This window comes from Crocodylus porosus, unplaced genomic scaffold, assembly GCF_001723895.1.
Source record: "Crocodylus porosus isolate Cpor-Errol unplaced genomic scaffold, CroPor_comp1, whole genome shotgun sequence".
Taxonomy (NCBI): Eukaryota; Metazoa; Chordata; order Crocodylia; family Crocodylidae; genus Crocodylus; species Crocodylus porosus.
This window is the reverse complement of record NW_017728920.1, coordinates 17,926,741-17,941,319: the sequence shown is the minus strand read 5'-3', so window position 1 is coordinate 17,941,319 and position 14,579 is coordinate 17,926,741. Positions and strand designations below refer to the sequence as shown.

Genomic DNA, 14,579 nt, shown 5'->3' with positions numbered 1-14,579 from the left:
TCTCCATCTAATGGTCAACTGTGTTAAGCAGAAAGTCATCAAATTAGCTAAATCTCGTTCCCATTAAATGAAATGAAAATCTTACCACTGACTTCCTATGAGCAGAATTTTTACCATTTTAGAAACACAAGCAGAAAGACTGAATTTTAGGTTTCACCTACCATACACCATACCTTTACCTGGCTTAGGTAACTGTGAAACAAACTATTTAAACACAGTTCCAACTAAAATTTTCCAACATAATTTGGCCAACAAGCCATATTGAGCCAAGTCAATTTTAATTTTTTTTCTGAAAAACTACTACCAGCCTCTTGAGAAGCAGGCTATGGTGGACTAAAGAAACACTGAAATATTTTAAGACAGAATATGATGACTAGTACATACAACTGAAACTATAGGATAAATTTAGGTAGATATAAAATAATTACCTAAATAGGAAGTTAGCCCCAGAAAACTAGATAATGCTCCTACTTTTGAAAAAGGCATTGTGACAGTTTTTGTTACCAATAGATTAAAATGTAAATAGTCAAGACAAGCAAAGTAAAAATTGAAATGAAGTAGCTGGACCAAGCTGAAACAGCACATTAGTTGCAGCACCAAAAACTAGAATATGGGACTCCCATGTTCACCAGAGTGCACTACCTCTCTTGTTTGAAGTCTCCTGTGACGGCAGCCCCCCCTGGCAGCACAGCAATCACTGGTATCATTTCAGAAAACATATTCTTATTAGCAATTTCAAGGGAAAAGTAGCATCTCATGAAGGATCATCAGTACAAAGAAAATTCAGGTGGAAGAATCTGAAATTTGCTTATTCATGTACAGATCAGACACACACCCTGAGAAAATCTGTCAAGAATATGATCCAACATGATATGGTTGAGTTTAATTTCAGGATTTTTAAGGAAGCAGAACTGAACATTGAGGCATTGTCTTTTGCCAGTTATTCTTTTAATATGTTTATGTTTTAAGACCCAGTTTGATTTGGCATATATAAAACAATGACAGTAATGCATTTTCAGCTTTCATTAGATCAGTTTTCTAGTTCATTCTCCCATTTGGTACACTGGAATTAAATGTATTAGTCTGTAAGACATTCATTTAAAGGGACTCCAGTGTAATAGCATCTATCACATATATTATGACCTAAAATTAGCACACTAGCAAATTTAATCAGAGGCAGATCTACCTTATCAAAAATGCCATCCTGAAAGCAGCTTAGGTGTGAGAACTGCCAAATAGAGCTGATATATACTAACAACTATTGTGCTAATTTAATGTGCTGTTTTTGTTTATTCAGGTAGGGGACAGGATCTGTTTCAATCCAAATTTAATTCTCTTTATATTGAGAATTAAAGAGAGAACAAGCTACAAGACTCAGGAACACAGGATGTTCCTTAACCAGTTTGCTGTGATAGAAGTTTTATTTTTTAACCACGTCAGCACACACAATTTTGATTGCTCAGTATGCAGCATCTGGGAACACAGCAAAGCCTAAAAAGTACACTTTGGAATGTTAGGAAATAGAAACTGCTGACTGCTCAGTGAAGTAGTAATGATTTATAATATATGAATAGGAGCAATAATTGGATAGCACACTGTACTCAAAAAGGCTTTAATTCACAGATTTGACATCAGAAAGTCATAATCCATCGATCCAACCTCAGAATGATGGATTATGACTTTTTAAAAACATGTAGGCATGTCAGTTTCATGACCATTCTGAGAATTGTAGTCCAAATTGTTTTACTGAGGTCATTTGAACAATTTCAGCCTTTTCCAATATAGCTGATGCACTAATATTTTGAAACATAACATTTTTAGTTGGATCCATATATTATTTTTTAGAAACCCTGAAAAACCCAAATACTATAGGTTGCCATGACCAGCATGCATTCCCCGCCCCCCGTAAATTACCATGGGGCATCTATTGTTCTCTCCAGAAAACAAAACAATAAAAAACTAATCAAATATCAAACAATACCATTTGCCTAAATAAGATTTTTTTTTATTATTAAAATTTGGGAAGAAAATACAAGCTGCAAAAAGGGAGAGGGGGAGGAGCAGGAATTTCTGCCCGAGACAGAAATAAAACATTGACAGGTGCTGTATAAACTTTCCTATGTACTAATGTCAATGCATATTAATTTTGGCATCTAGCATTTCCACTTTCAGTTCTGGGCATCTCTTAAATAAAGGCTATTAAGGGAAAATGTTGTGTGGGATACTTAGGTATGCATAAAATGGTTTGGGTGTAATATGAAAGCAAATTTATTTTCTGTTCTCTTTTGTGATACAACAGCAGCCAGAACTGGCTATTGTTAACCATCAATTGCAATTGTTAATGCCCAACAGTTAAAAATTTATAGTATCGTCAGTAACACAATGTCATCTAGCCCCTTTAAGAAAGGGCTTGAACCATGAAAGTCACATGGAACAGGACCATTATACTAATATTCAGAAAGGCTTCCAAAATATTTTTAGTTGGCTTGGTGTATTTAGGTACCTGTTTACATAACATTTCATCCAAATGCAATACTATAAATTTCTCCTGAAATTTCTTCATTATAATTCAGTGCATTTATACATAAGCAATCCAGCACTATAACAGAGTAATTCAACATTCCTTATTGGTTAGCTATTTCTGAGAATGTTTCTCCTTCCAATAATTGCTAAAAGCCTCAGGAAAACCCCACTTGAAATATAAAGACCCAGTATGCACAAATATTTTCAGTTTTTGCATACATCCAAAGCTTATTATTTGACCTCTGATAAATATTATCGTGTATAAGTATTTCATCCAGCCACAAGGGCTGTTTTCAAGAGTTATAGGGCTGAGGGAAAGAAAAAAAAAGGAAGCCAGGGTCCTTCCATTCCTGTATTTTTCCAAAAATTCCTTCCTGTCCACCACACAGGTTCACCCTTCACCATCTTCTCCTCACTTATTCCCATTTCTTTCAATACCATTTAAAACTTTTAAATAGTCCTCTGTCTAGGACAACTGCTCATGTTAATTTTCTTTTGCATTCATGTTTACCTTCCTACATGTTCCCAAGTGAAATCAGTGAGAAACTTGTACTTCTGCAATCAGATGACTGGGTTATGAGCTTTTTATAGTGGGAAATCTTGATCTGTCTGAAGTCAATGTCAATTAAAATTTCCTAGGTCCAATACTCAACCCAGATTAAGGACCATGTAGAGTGGGTGGGACAAAGCAGTTTTTAAAATTACTTATAATCAGGGAAAAATAAAACATTATTAATATATTGTGCAAGAGAATTATTTTGACAGCTAAATATAAAATATATAAAAGTATAATTGACGTATTACACAGTGCATTTCACCTGATGTCCCAAATCCCTTATAAGCATTACATAAGAAGATAATGACTTGAAATCAGACACCTCTTGAAGGCTTTAAGCAATGACAATCAACTCTAAATAAAAGATCAAAAAAGTTTTGGTTCCTTATTCATCTGAATGTACAGAAGAATTACTTTAGGAAGGGTGAAATTATTCATTTGGGATGTTGTCAGAAAGAAACCATGATTAACACACTTAGGGTATCAACAGACATTGCATTTATCTTGCATGGGACAAGCTATGCCTATGTTTCTGGTCCCAGGAATCACAGGATGAGCATGTACATTAGGGCCGTGCGAAACAGCAGTGCTCTGCTTCAACTTCTGTTTTGACGGAACAGTGTTTGGTTTTGAGTTTCGTTTCATTTTGAAAGCACTGTTCCATTCTTTTTCATTGAAATGGTTTCACTGTTTTGACGCTGTTTCATTGTTTCATCCATAGGCTATAATGGGGAAGCAGGAAATGGCCTATAACTTTGTCATTTCTTGCTTGATTCTGATTAAATTTGCTGGGACGGTAGCCCCTTCTGAGGACATGACGTCTGTCAAGTTTCAAGGAAATAGGTGTAGGGGTTTCTATGAAACTGCACCTCAAGCTGCTGTCAAGCAGGAGTCGGGAAGCAGGAGCAGCATCCTGTGATCCAGCAGGCAGATCAGGGGCCCAAACCCCCAAAAGGAGTCTGGCAGAGCCCCTGCAGCCCACCCAGGGGTGTGGGTGGGCCCCAATCTGTCTGCGAGATGACAAGAGGCTGCTCCTGCCACCTAGGACCCAGTGCTGAGGAACTGAGCCCACCTGGGGGACACGTCTCCCCCAGCCGCTCAGAGCGCAGCCCTGGCTCTCCCCTGCCTCCCAGCACCTGGCTGCTGCTTCACAACTTGAAATGTTTCAAAACTTTTGAAATGTTTTGACTGGCCTTATTTTGTTTTGAAGCTGTTTCAAAGCCCTTTGTTTCATTTCAATTTTGCTGTTTTGAGCTCGAAAGGAGTTGAGACGTTGTCGAAACAAAACAGCTGGCAAAGCTTTGGACAGACCTAATATACATGTTGTGCTTCCATTCAGGGCTCAATGAGTGGTTGAAATACACTGGGTTTTGAATGGCTTTTGTGGGATGGTAGTCACCTGGACTCCCCCAACACTCCTGGATGCCTATGCAGTTTTCAACTAGTGGAGCTGGCAGCAGCTTTGAAAACATCATGTGTGCACACAAATTATAACTGTGCAACATGCTTTGAATGACCTGGGTGTGTAGGAGTGAGGGAATTGCACTAGCAGGGGAGATTTCACTGACCAGATGGCCACACTGATGATGTAAAAGTCATTCACTTTCTTCCCTTGCTCATGTACTTTCAGTGTATTGCAATAATAATGTATTACAATAAAGTGCCTTAATCTTTTCCTAATGACTTGTCACTTAGGAGTGCCATTGCACCTACTTCCTCAGGTGTGGTAGGAATAAGGTAAAGCAGGGTTAAGGCATGGCAGGCTGTGCCAGTGTTATTTGCTTGGAATACCGAGAGCCCAAGGCAGTGGGTATGGAGCAGGGGTTTGGTAAAATAGTTATCCTTCATATCAGTGACTATGTGATTGGAATGCAGAGGTGGGGGCTAGGAAAGTGGTGGGCAAGCCAGTGTATTCTTCAGTGTGATGGACAGTGCCATCTTGACTTCTGGGCATGAAGCCAGTCTCTATAGCTGAGGGCCACAGTCTCTACAGCTGTGCTGTAAAGGGTTGGGGGGTGGGGCACGAGGTGTTAAGTGAGTCATTATATTAACCCATGTTACCAACTCAGTAGAAAAGCAGGAAGACCTTCATTGGCTGAACTGACTCAAGTGGCACCACTCTCAATGCTTAATGTACTTGCCTTGAAGCTGAGGAAGAGAAGGCAGTGATCAATCCTAAAACAAACCTATGGCATTGCAATGCACATCCTCAAAGGCTGAAGAGTGTTCGGCATGGCAATTTCTCAGCAAGGCCGTGAGGAACAACCACACTGTCCCAGGAGAAATCAGTCCCTCCTAAGGCAAATGCAATATCTGTTTATAGTCCTTCTTGTGTAATTTATGTCCTTGGGCTAATGGGAAGTGACGAGGACATAATTTTTATATCTTGAAAAAAAATTGCTGTGCAGTGCCTACTAGGTCCGAACTGGGGCACTTGTTCACTATATGCTTCTTCACCAAATCACTTCCTACAGTGCCAAGGTTTTCCTTGGATGCTCTCCAACCAAGTATTAACACAATTCTTCCTAGTTTCTGAAATCAGGTGAGATCATATAAAAAATGTTAATTAGGGACAGTTTATTTTAACCCTTAAGACCTAGATAAACATTCCCCTGGATATTTTAGATGAAGAGGATCCATGAAAAAAGGGTTGGATTATGTCCTCTTGTGGTTTCTTCCAGCCCTATTTTTCTATGATTCTAAGGATAAGACCATCCCTTAGGATTCCAAGGTAAGAGAGGATAGGCAAATTTACTAGACTCCTAACTCTTTATTCCTCTTTCTCTTCATTCCCTTGCACCATCGCTTGCCCATCCCTTGCTTTCCTGTAAAAGGGCTGCCCATATCCTTCCTTTCTTTGAATGACACCACAAACTCAGTTCACAAAGGCTACCAATCCAGCAGTCAGCTGTGAACTATATCACAGCAGACTGCACTAAGGAGCACCAACAAGAAAACATACTCCAGCCATTTCACATGTAACATACACTGAAAAAATATCATGCGGTCACCATTAGAGTGGTAGTGAGCATAAACAGTGCCACTCTCATAAGCATGTCAAAAGGGACTGGGCATACATTGAAAACAGCTTTGCAACATTTCTGGCATTCAGCACAAATGGAGCAGGAGCTAAAGGATGAGGGGTATCTTCATGGTAATTTTCCCTAGCATCATGAGGGTTCAGCTGGGATGAAGGCAGCCAGGTCTGTGGGTAGACCCTGAAGGGCAACCAAGAGGTCAGCTAGATGGAGGTACAGGTCAGCTAGATGGGGGTACAGGGGCATCAGGTTAGGGCCTGGGTCAGAAGAGAGGGGAATGTGGGACCAAGTCCCAGTAGAGCTGAGAGAGAGAGATCCGAGAGAAGTCATCTGGAGTGCAAACTGAAGTCAGAAGCCAGGAGAATATAAAGAGCCAGCTGCCAAGTTCCAGGGAAGAGCCAGGGGCAGGGTCAGAGAAAGTCAAAGCTGAGTCAGGAGCCAGAGAAAGCCAAGTAAAATTTAAAACAAATGAAGCAAATATTAATAGTGAGCCACTTTGTCTATTTTTAAATTTTTGACAAATTTAATCAAAGGATCAAAACTACACTTTTAGCCCTAAGGCTTGTGACACAGAAGCCTGCCTGATTAATCTAATTAAAAGGAACACTTGTAACTCAAAATTAACTTAAATTAAAAAATTTGGCCTCATTGTTTATTTCCAACTGGCAGTGTGACTTCTAGTTAACAAATTCTATTGCTTCATACATGACAAATTATTTTAGCACATCCCTTTTCCCTGTTGTGCAGATGATTAAAGGAGCAGAGGTTAAATACAGCTAAAGAAAGGAAGTGCTGAATTCTATGTTTAATAACACTGGCATTTACCTCTCCTGTCTCAGATACATAGTAGTGTGTAAATCTAGCATCTTCACTCAGAAATAGATTAAATAGCTTACTCTTATTACAAAAGTTATTTCTGTATTCAGTTTCCTTCCATACTAAGTTTGTACTGTCCTTGACCTAATGACTGGATCAGGAGTTCTTCCCAGTGGTAGGGTTGGGAAAAAATTGTCAAACATATCTAAATATGTCATTTTAGCACAATTATGCTTTAAAACAGGCGTGTCAAACATTTTGCCTACAGGTCAGATTCAGTTCATGGAACCCCAAAATCGGGCTCCTGGTTCTGCCCCTTGACCCACACACTGTGCTGGATTAGCCCTGTGCTGTCTGTGGCACTCACTGGGGGCTGGGTCCACACTGCATCCAGTGTTTGTTATAGCCAGTCCCAGGCTGTGCCGTACATGGTGCTTGCTCAGGCTGGCATCCCAGATCAGACCAGTTGGGTACTGCATGAGCTGAATCAGGCATGTAGGCAGAGTGGGTAAGGGGAGGCATCTGTGGGCCTGATCTAGCTCATGGACCAGCCCTGTACCACCCATCCAGCCCAAGAGGTCAAATAAGTTTGATATCACCGCTTTAGAATACACTATAATAAACATACAGTCCTGCTTCTGTGATCATGGATAATCAAAGAAGGGGGAAACCCCTCTCCTCCCCCAAGTAATCAAAGAGAGAAAAAAAACAGGGCTAAAATATTTTCAAATGTATGAAAGCCTTTAATTGCCAGTCTGTAATTTAAATTTACTTGCCATTACATGAAATTTACTTCAGTGTATGCAAGAGGAATTTAAATGCTCCAAATGTATATTAACAATTCTGAATTGTACTATATTACATAAATGCTACAGCAACATTCCTCTTAACGTTGAAAATTAAATAGGCACTTTAATGCTGAAAATAGAAAATAAAACTAGGAAAACTGTTTTAAATATTAGCTCTCCTTCAGGAATGCTGCATGAGAGTAAACTATTACATGTTCTGTGCCTGATGGAGTTTGACAGACCTTTGACTATGACACTTTGAAGAAAAGCTGAATTATGAGAACCTCAATTTAGGGACACTTGCATTCTTGCAAGAACATCTTTGTGACTAAATAATTTATCACTTAGAACCCAATTTTCATAGATATTAGGGCTGGAAGGAACCTTGAAGATCATCAAGTCCAGCCCCCTGCCCCAAGGGCAGGAAGTCAGCTAGGGTAAAAGGATCCCAGCAAGATAAGCATCCAATCATTTCTTGAATGAGTCCAGAGTACATGCCTGCACCACTTCTGTAGGGAGTCTATTCTAGGCCTTGGGGGTTCAGACAGTAAAGTTTTTCTTTATGTCTAGCCTAAAATGGTCATGGAGGAGTTTATGACCGTTGGTCCTTGTTATCCCTTGGGGCGCTCTGGTGAACAGACATTGCTCCCTTGTCTCACAATCCTAATAGAGCGACCTTACTCCAAATACAGTTTTACTAAGACTGTTGGGACTGCTCTGTGATAAGGTCTTATATAAAGTGAATGAGGTTTGCAGAATAAGATCTTTGCATCCTCAGTAATTTACCAGTTAGTCATAACAGTTGGTGAAATCCATTCCCATGAAAAGCCTGAGTAAATAGAGTCTTCTGCAAAGAGCTAAGTCAGCAGAGGGGAACAGAATTCACTCATCCCATAAGTGATAAGGCTACAAAATAATGCCACTGCCGCTGTTCCTCCCAGTCTGTAAGATGACATAACCTGCAGGGGGTTTTATTCCACTGAATCTTCATGAGATTCGCAAAAGGTTCTTCTACATGTTGGACTAACTGTAACTATCACTGGGTGCATCTGCTGAACTCTTCCTGCACAGCCATATTTGGACTCTCTGTAGGTAGCTTAGTTTAACAGAGTTGTTTTATGAACATACATGCTAATCCTTCTTTGCCCTTCACCCACCCTATCCCTCACCTTTCCCCAGAGAAAAGAAGAAACTGGAAAAAATAGTTTTATCCTGTACAGATTGATCTTGGAGCACCTTCATTATCAAGCAATGCCTTCAAATTTTGTACTTTATTGACAACTTAGTGCTAGTGATCATAGCAGCTGTTTCTTTAAATTACCTTTGTCTATTACAAAGCAGGTTGAGATGAGCTCATTTCACAGTATGTTGAATGGTAACAATACTCAAAACAGTGAACAAAAAGTGAAAGAATCTCATTACCGGGGATTCTGGTTTTGTCTGTTTAAAAAACACATATTATCCGATTAAAAGGGAAAAAAAATACAAATTCTCTAATTAAAGAACCCAAAAAACATGTTTTTCCCCTGCTCCAGTATAGCCTTGGGGTTGACTGGTTGGGCAGCAGCTCTGCAGAAAAAGACCTGGGGGTTACAGTGGACAATAAGCTGAATACGAGCTGGCAGTGTGCCCTTGTTGCCAAGAAGGCTAATGGCATACCGGGCTGCATTGGTAGATGTGTTGCCAGTAGGTCAGGGATATTAGTACTCCTCTCTATTCAGCACTGGTGAGGTCACATCTGGAGAACTGAGTTCAGTTTTGGGCCCCTCACTATAAAAAGGATGTGAACACATTGGAGAGTCCAGCGGAGGGTGACAAAAATAGTGAAGAGGCTGGGGGGCATGGCTTATGAGGAAAGACTGAGGGAACTGGGCTTATTTAGTCTAGAGAAGACTGAAAGGGGACTTAGATGACAGAACAAGGAGCAGCAGTCTCAAGTTGCAGCAAGGGAAGTTTAGGTTAGCTATTAGGAAGAAGTTTCACACTAGGAAGGCAGTAAAACACTGGAAAAGGTTACCCAGAGAGGTGGTGGAAACTCCATCCTAGAAGGTTTTCAAAACCTGGCTAAGACAAAGCTTTGGCTGGAATGATCTAGTTGGGGGTGGTCCTACTTTGAGCAGGGGGATGGACTAGATGATCCCCTGAGGTCCTGTCCTACCCTAACTTTCTATGATATAAGGTGGAAAAGATTTACCAAAGCCAGATGAGGAGAGGAGCCAGTGGGACACCACACCGGAATTGGAGCATGGTGAAAATGAAACCATGGTGGATGGGAATGCTGTGGCAAAGAAAAAAAATTTTAAAAACTGCTGAGTCAGGAGAAGCCAGGACCAGCTCCCATGTTGGCATGGGCATGCTTTATAGCAGTGTGCCAGGGCCAATTCACTGCCCAGACCCCCAAAGCCGGGATAAAAAGTCCAGCAGGAAATCAGCCAGTAGGACCAGAAGTGAGGTCCCCAACTGGCCCAGAGGGGCCAGATCCTGAACACAGTCCCAGTGCAGGGATGTGGTGTCTGTCCCAGGAAGGGGCTTTCTTGAATAGTCATAGCCAGAGACGGCTCCATAACCTACCTGGGGAGATGCCGTGGACATCAAATATCCACAGCACAGACTGGATCCCAGCAGGACCATATAAGGCAAGGACCAATGAATAACTGGCTCACAGCAGGTATAAAACTCGAGTTGGGAGTGGGATGCTGGGGGACAGGACAGTCTGGGATCATCAAAACGCTGAAATAAGGAAAAGTGTGGTAGGGAATAATCAGGTCAGATAACTTCTGGTCCCACCGCCATAAATTCAAAGGGCCATGATGTCAAAGTGCACGTAATACCAATGTTGGTGGCCCAGGAAACAACATCTTTGGTTGGCATTAGGTGGGGTGTAGGGAAGGTGGAGCACCGAGCAGGAAGGACAACAGGGATGACTGAAGGAAGGCACCAGGAGGGATGGGATAAACCATCTTCCTCGCCATTAAAAATAATTTTCCAGCAACAACGTGGCAGGAGAGACCCTCCCAGAATACTGAACAAGGTCCAACCCATTAAGAAGCTTGTTTCTTCCTTAAAGCAACGGCAAAGCCAGAAAAGACCACACAGACTCGACGTACAGGTGAAAGGCACGGGAAATTACAAATAGGTATTAACTGAACACAATGTTTTATTGATATGTTTACAATTTAAAAGCAGCTTGGAATCCTACTGGGGCTATGCAAAGCTTTAGTTGCTGATTCAATCTGGTGGAAACTGAGCCCAATTCATTGGCCGAATCTCCAAATCTGAATCAAAATCAGGAGACCCTTTAATCTCTTCGAATTGAATTGGAACCCTCCAAATCAATTTGGAGAGATTCGGAAATATTTTACAAGTCAGACATAGAGACAGCTTTAAATGTTTTTTCTACATGTCTGAATGTACCAGGTGGCTTGTGAATGGTGAGATGCTGGGGTGGATGGAGTGTCCCACGGGAGCATGCGGGGGGGGCACAAGGGGGCTCCCCTGCGTGCTCGGTGGTGTACCTGGAAGTGGGCTGGAAATGCTTCCGGTCCACTTCTGGCCCACTTCCAGATTTGCCGCCAAGCACGCCAGGGTCCCCCTCATGCTCCTGTGGAATGCTCCATCCACCCCAATATTGCAGCATTCATGAACTGCACCTGGTACCTTGAGGTATGTAGGAAAAACATATAAAACTGTGTCTATGGCCAAATCACTGATTCTCTCAAACAGCATTGAATCTTCAGATTCGTCTGAATCGAATCAGGACAGTGATTCGAATCAATGAATCAAATCACTGTCCCCCAAATGGGCCGAATCCAAATTGAATATGTCCCATTTCACACACCCCTACAGCCTACCAGTGCCTCAATCACTATAACAAAATAAAATTCTAAATACCCATAAATTTTGGTGTTTGATTTGGGGTTTTTTATAACAGAGCTCCACTTCCCCCTTCACTCACCAGGACACAGATCTAGCTGCGGCTGCCCCCCCCGGCAACACACACACACACACACACACACACACACTGCTTTGTGACACTAAGCAGCCCTGATATGCCAGTGCCCTGCCCATGCTATTGCCCCTCACTCCTGACCCACAGACCCCTACCCCTGCTGGTGCCCCTCACTCCCCACCCACAGGCCCCTGGGCCTTAGTGGTGCCCCTCACTTCCCACTCATAGTCTCCTAGCCCTGTTAGTACCCCTCACTCCACAACCACAGCCCCCTGGGCCCTGCTGGTACACCTGACTCCCCACCCACAGCCCTGTCAGAGGTGGCTCCCAGCTTCCAGAGATACAGGTCTAGGGAACTGGGTCTGCAGCCTCCTGCAGCAGCATCCAAGCCCCAGCTGCCATTGCAGAGTTGAGCGTGGAGCCTAGTTCTTCCTCTCCCACAGGCAACACAGTGGAGTGGAGTCTGTCAGGGGGGCATGGGCTGCTCACTGTGAGTTTGGGCTCCCCACTCTGCTGCCCCCTGGAGCCTCCATAGCCCCATCGGCAGAACCTGGCATGGCAAGGCAGAGCAGGGCTGGGACGGGAAGCTCATTGCCACCACTGGGAGCTCTGTACCATCATGACAAGGTCCCCCCGGGCACAACTCCACGCTGCCACCCCCACTGTTGCTGGGTGGGCAGGGGGCACTTCACCATGGCACTGCAGGTCTCCTGGCAGCAGCATCAAGCTTCTGTGCCCCACTCTGCCCTGCTGCACTGGGCCATGGAAACCCCAGATGGAGGATAGCAGGGTGAGAAGCCCCAAGCCTGCAGTGGGCAGCACTGTTCCCCCCAGGAGTGCGTACAGTAGCAGGGAGCCAGCCCCCCCTGCCCCCTGGACAAGCCACCTGTTGGCTCATCCTGCTCTCCACACAAGCCCTGTGACCATGCATTCCAGCTCCAGGCCCCAAGTCCCATGCACTGCCCCAGCTGGGTAGCAGCAGCAACCTCAGCCCCAGCCCTGCCCAACTCTCCCATCATGGGGGCCTCAATTGCCCTGCCCTCCCTGCCGTCCACTAGACTTACCTGTGGGAAGCTGCTCTCCAAGCTGCCTGGCAGCCATGTACATGTGTACTTGCACACGACACCCACTGCTGATCACCTACCTCCTGCTCCCTCCAGCCCCTTGCAGACTGGAACTCTGCCAGCCTGTAAGGGGAAACCCACTGTTTCTCATGTTTTTCTCCTTTAAAGGAGAAAATCTAGGTTTTTCTCTTTAAAATGAAAAAAATCCAGGTTTTACTGCATTTTTCCATGGTGAATGGAAAACCCAGGTCCCTGCTCATTACTAATTCCCAGAGCAACTCAGACTCCGCTAGTATATTGTATTTAATATACTAGTTCTTGTGGCCTGTATTTATTTTATAGTCCTTAAATACTTTTGCCTAAATAAGTTGCATTCTTGCAGACTTTTAAATTTTATTCTAATGTGTATGCTTCATGTGTATTAATTTATGTAATGTTCACTGTACCATATAGGAAAAAAAAAATCTACAAGATGATAAGTTCTCATTTTGTCTTGCACTTGTCAAACATTAAGACTCTGCTAGTCTATTAGACAGCTAAGCTTGTCTAATGTCTGTTATTTGTATCCAAAATTAAAGTCTATCCATGCTGTATGATTTTTTAGTTGCTCTGATATTCATTATAGAAAATAATTTGTAATTTGTAATAATCACACAAAAATGTGCTGAAGTAGCAATGTGTTTTCACTATCACTTTTAAAGTCTATGGCCTTTACAACCATGAAACCAAAGCACTGTATTTCCATGCACTACATAGCTCTAGCAGTGTTTGTGCTGACCAAATGCTTATAACAATTTTGTTATGTACTTCTTTCATTTTATTATTTACCCATTAATTGGGGATTGAACAGATCAAAGATTAAATATGTGGCGACAGAAATGGTATGAATAACACTAGGAATTCAAGTTAAATCAAGAGCTGTGAGGAAATGCAGCAATATGACTCTGCTTTCTTGTTACAAGTTTCCAGTGAAAAGGGGATAATTTTTATGTACCAGAAGTAATTCAGAATTCAGTTTGTAAGTGCACCAGAAAAAGACAAAAGATAAAAACCATTCTCGTGGACAAGGTGAGCTGAATTTGCCCCACAACTTCTATTTTAACAATTTCTTGACTTTTTAAATCAAATTAAAACAAAAAATAAAGATTCCTCAAAGGTAATTTAACACAGATTTATATATGCCTATATATGAATGTAAGATGGGCTCAAAGAGTATTCTAAAAAAAACCCCCTCAGATCAAAAGACACATATTTCACTTAGACCATACTAAAGCTGTGGAATGTTAAGCAGTTTTAAAGTTTAAACATGCTGTGAGCAGTCTCACATTAAGGGTTAATACCATTTCTTGACTGCACAGCTCTTACTTGCCACTAGAGGGCTGGCAAGCAGGGGTATGGCTAGGAGCCAGGACACCTGGATTCTATATCTCTTCTCGGGGGGGAGTAGTGCATCCTGGGATGCTAAAGGAATGAAAATTGTTCATTTCATCTTTGTGAACCAGACTGAAGTAGTAAGCTAGGTAGCAAACACTGCTCAGAGTTAATCCTTGCCTATGGTGGCATAGCTGAGATGCTTAGAGGCAATTTAGCATGTTAATGAGCTTTATAGTACAAATGCTCACATTTTAAGTGGCCTTAGTATGGTCTAGTAACATTAGCCTAACACAGCTAACTACCTCCCTCTGTTAAAAAAAAAATCAGGATTGTAATGATATGTTTAGAACTCCCACATGAGGGCACTACAATGCACTTCTGGCAATACGTTTTTAAAAGAGAACCTAGCCTCCAGCCATTAGTTCTTTTTAACCAAGATTGCTAAAGCTAATGCTAAAAATTAAAAATATG

At 42.1% G+C, this 14,579-nt stretch overlaps 1 protein-coding gene and 1 long non-coding RNA gene across 2 annotated transcripts in view; both read right to left on the bottom strand.

Moving 5' to 3' along the window:
• Nucleotides 1-14,579, bottom strand: part of CUNH10orf107 (chromosome unknown C10orf107 homolog) — a 141,111-nt gene that overhangs the window by 59,919 nt on the left and 66,613 nt on the right. The gene's annotated exons all lie outside the window — the stretch shown is intronic.
• LOC109312546 lies at nucleotides 1,430-9,982 on the bottom strand. The gene is made up of 2 exons (XR_002101842.1): nucleotides 9,916-9,982; nucleotides 1,430-1,473 (listed from the first exon to the last, which is right to left on the bottom strand). It is a non-coding gene; the product is annotated as an uncharacterized LOC109312546 (long non-coding RNA).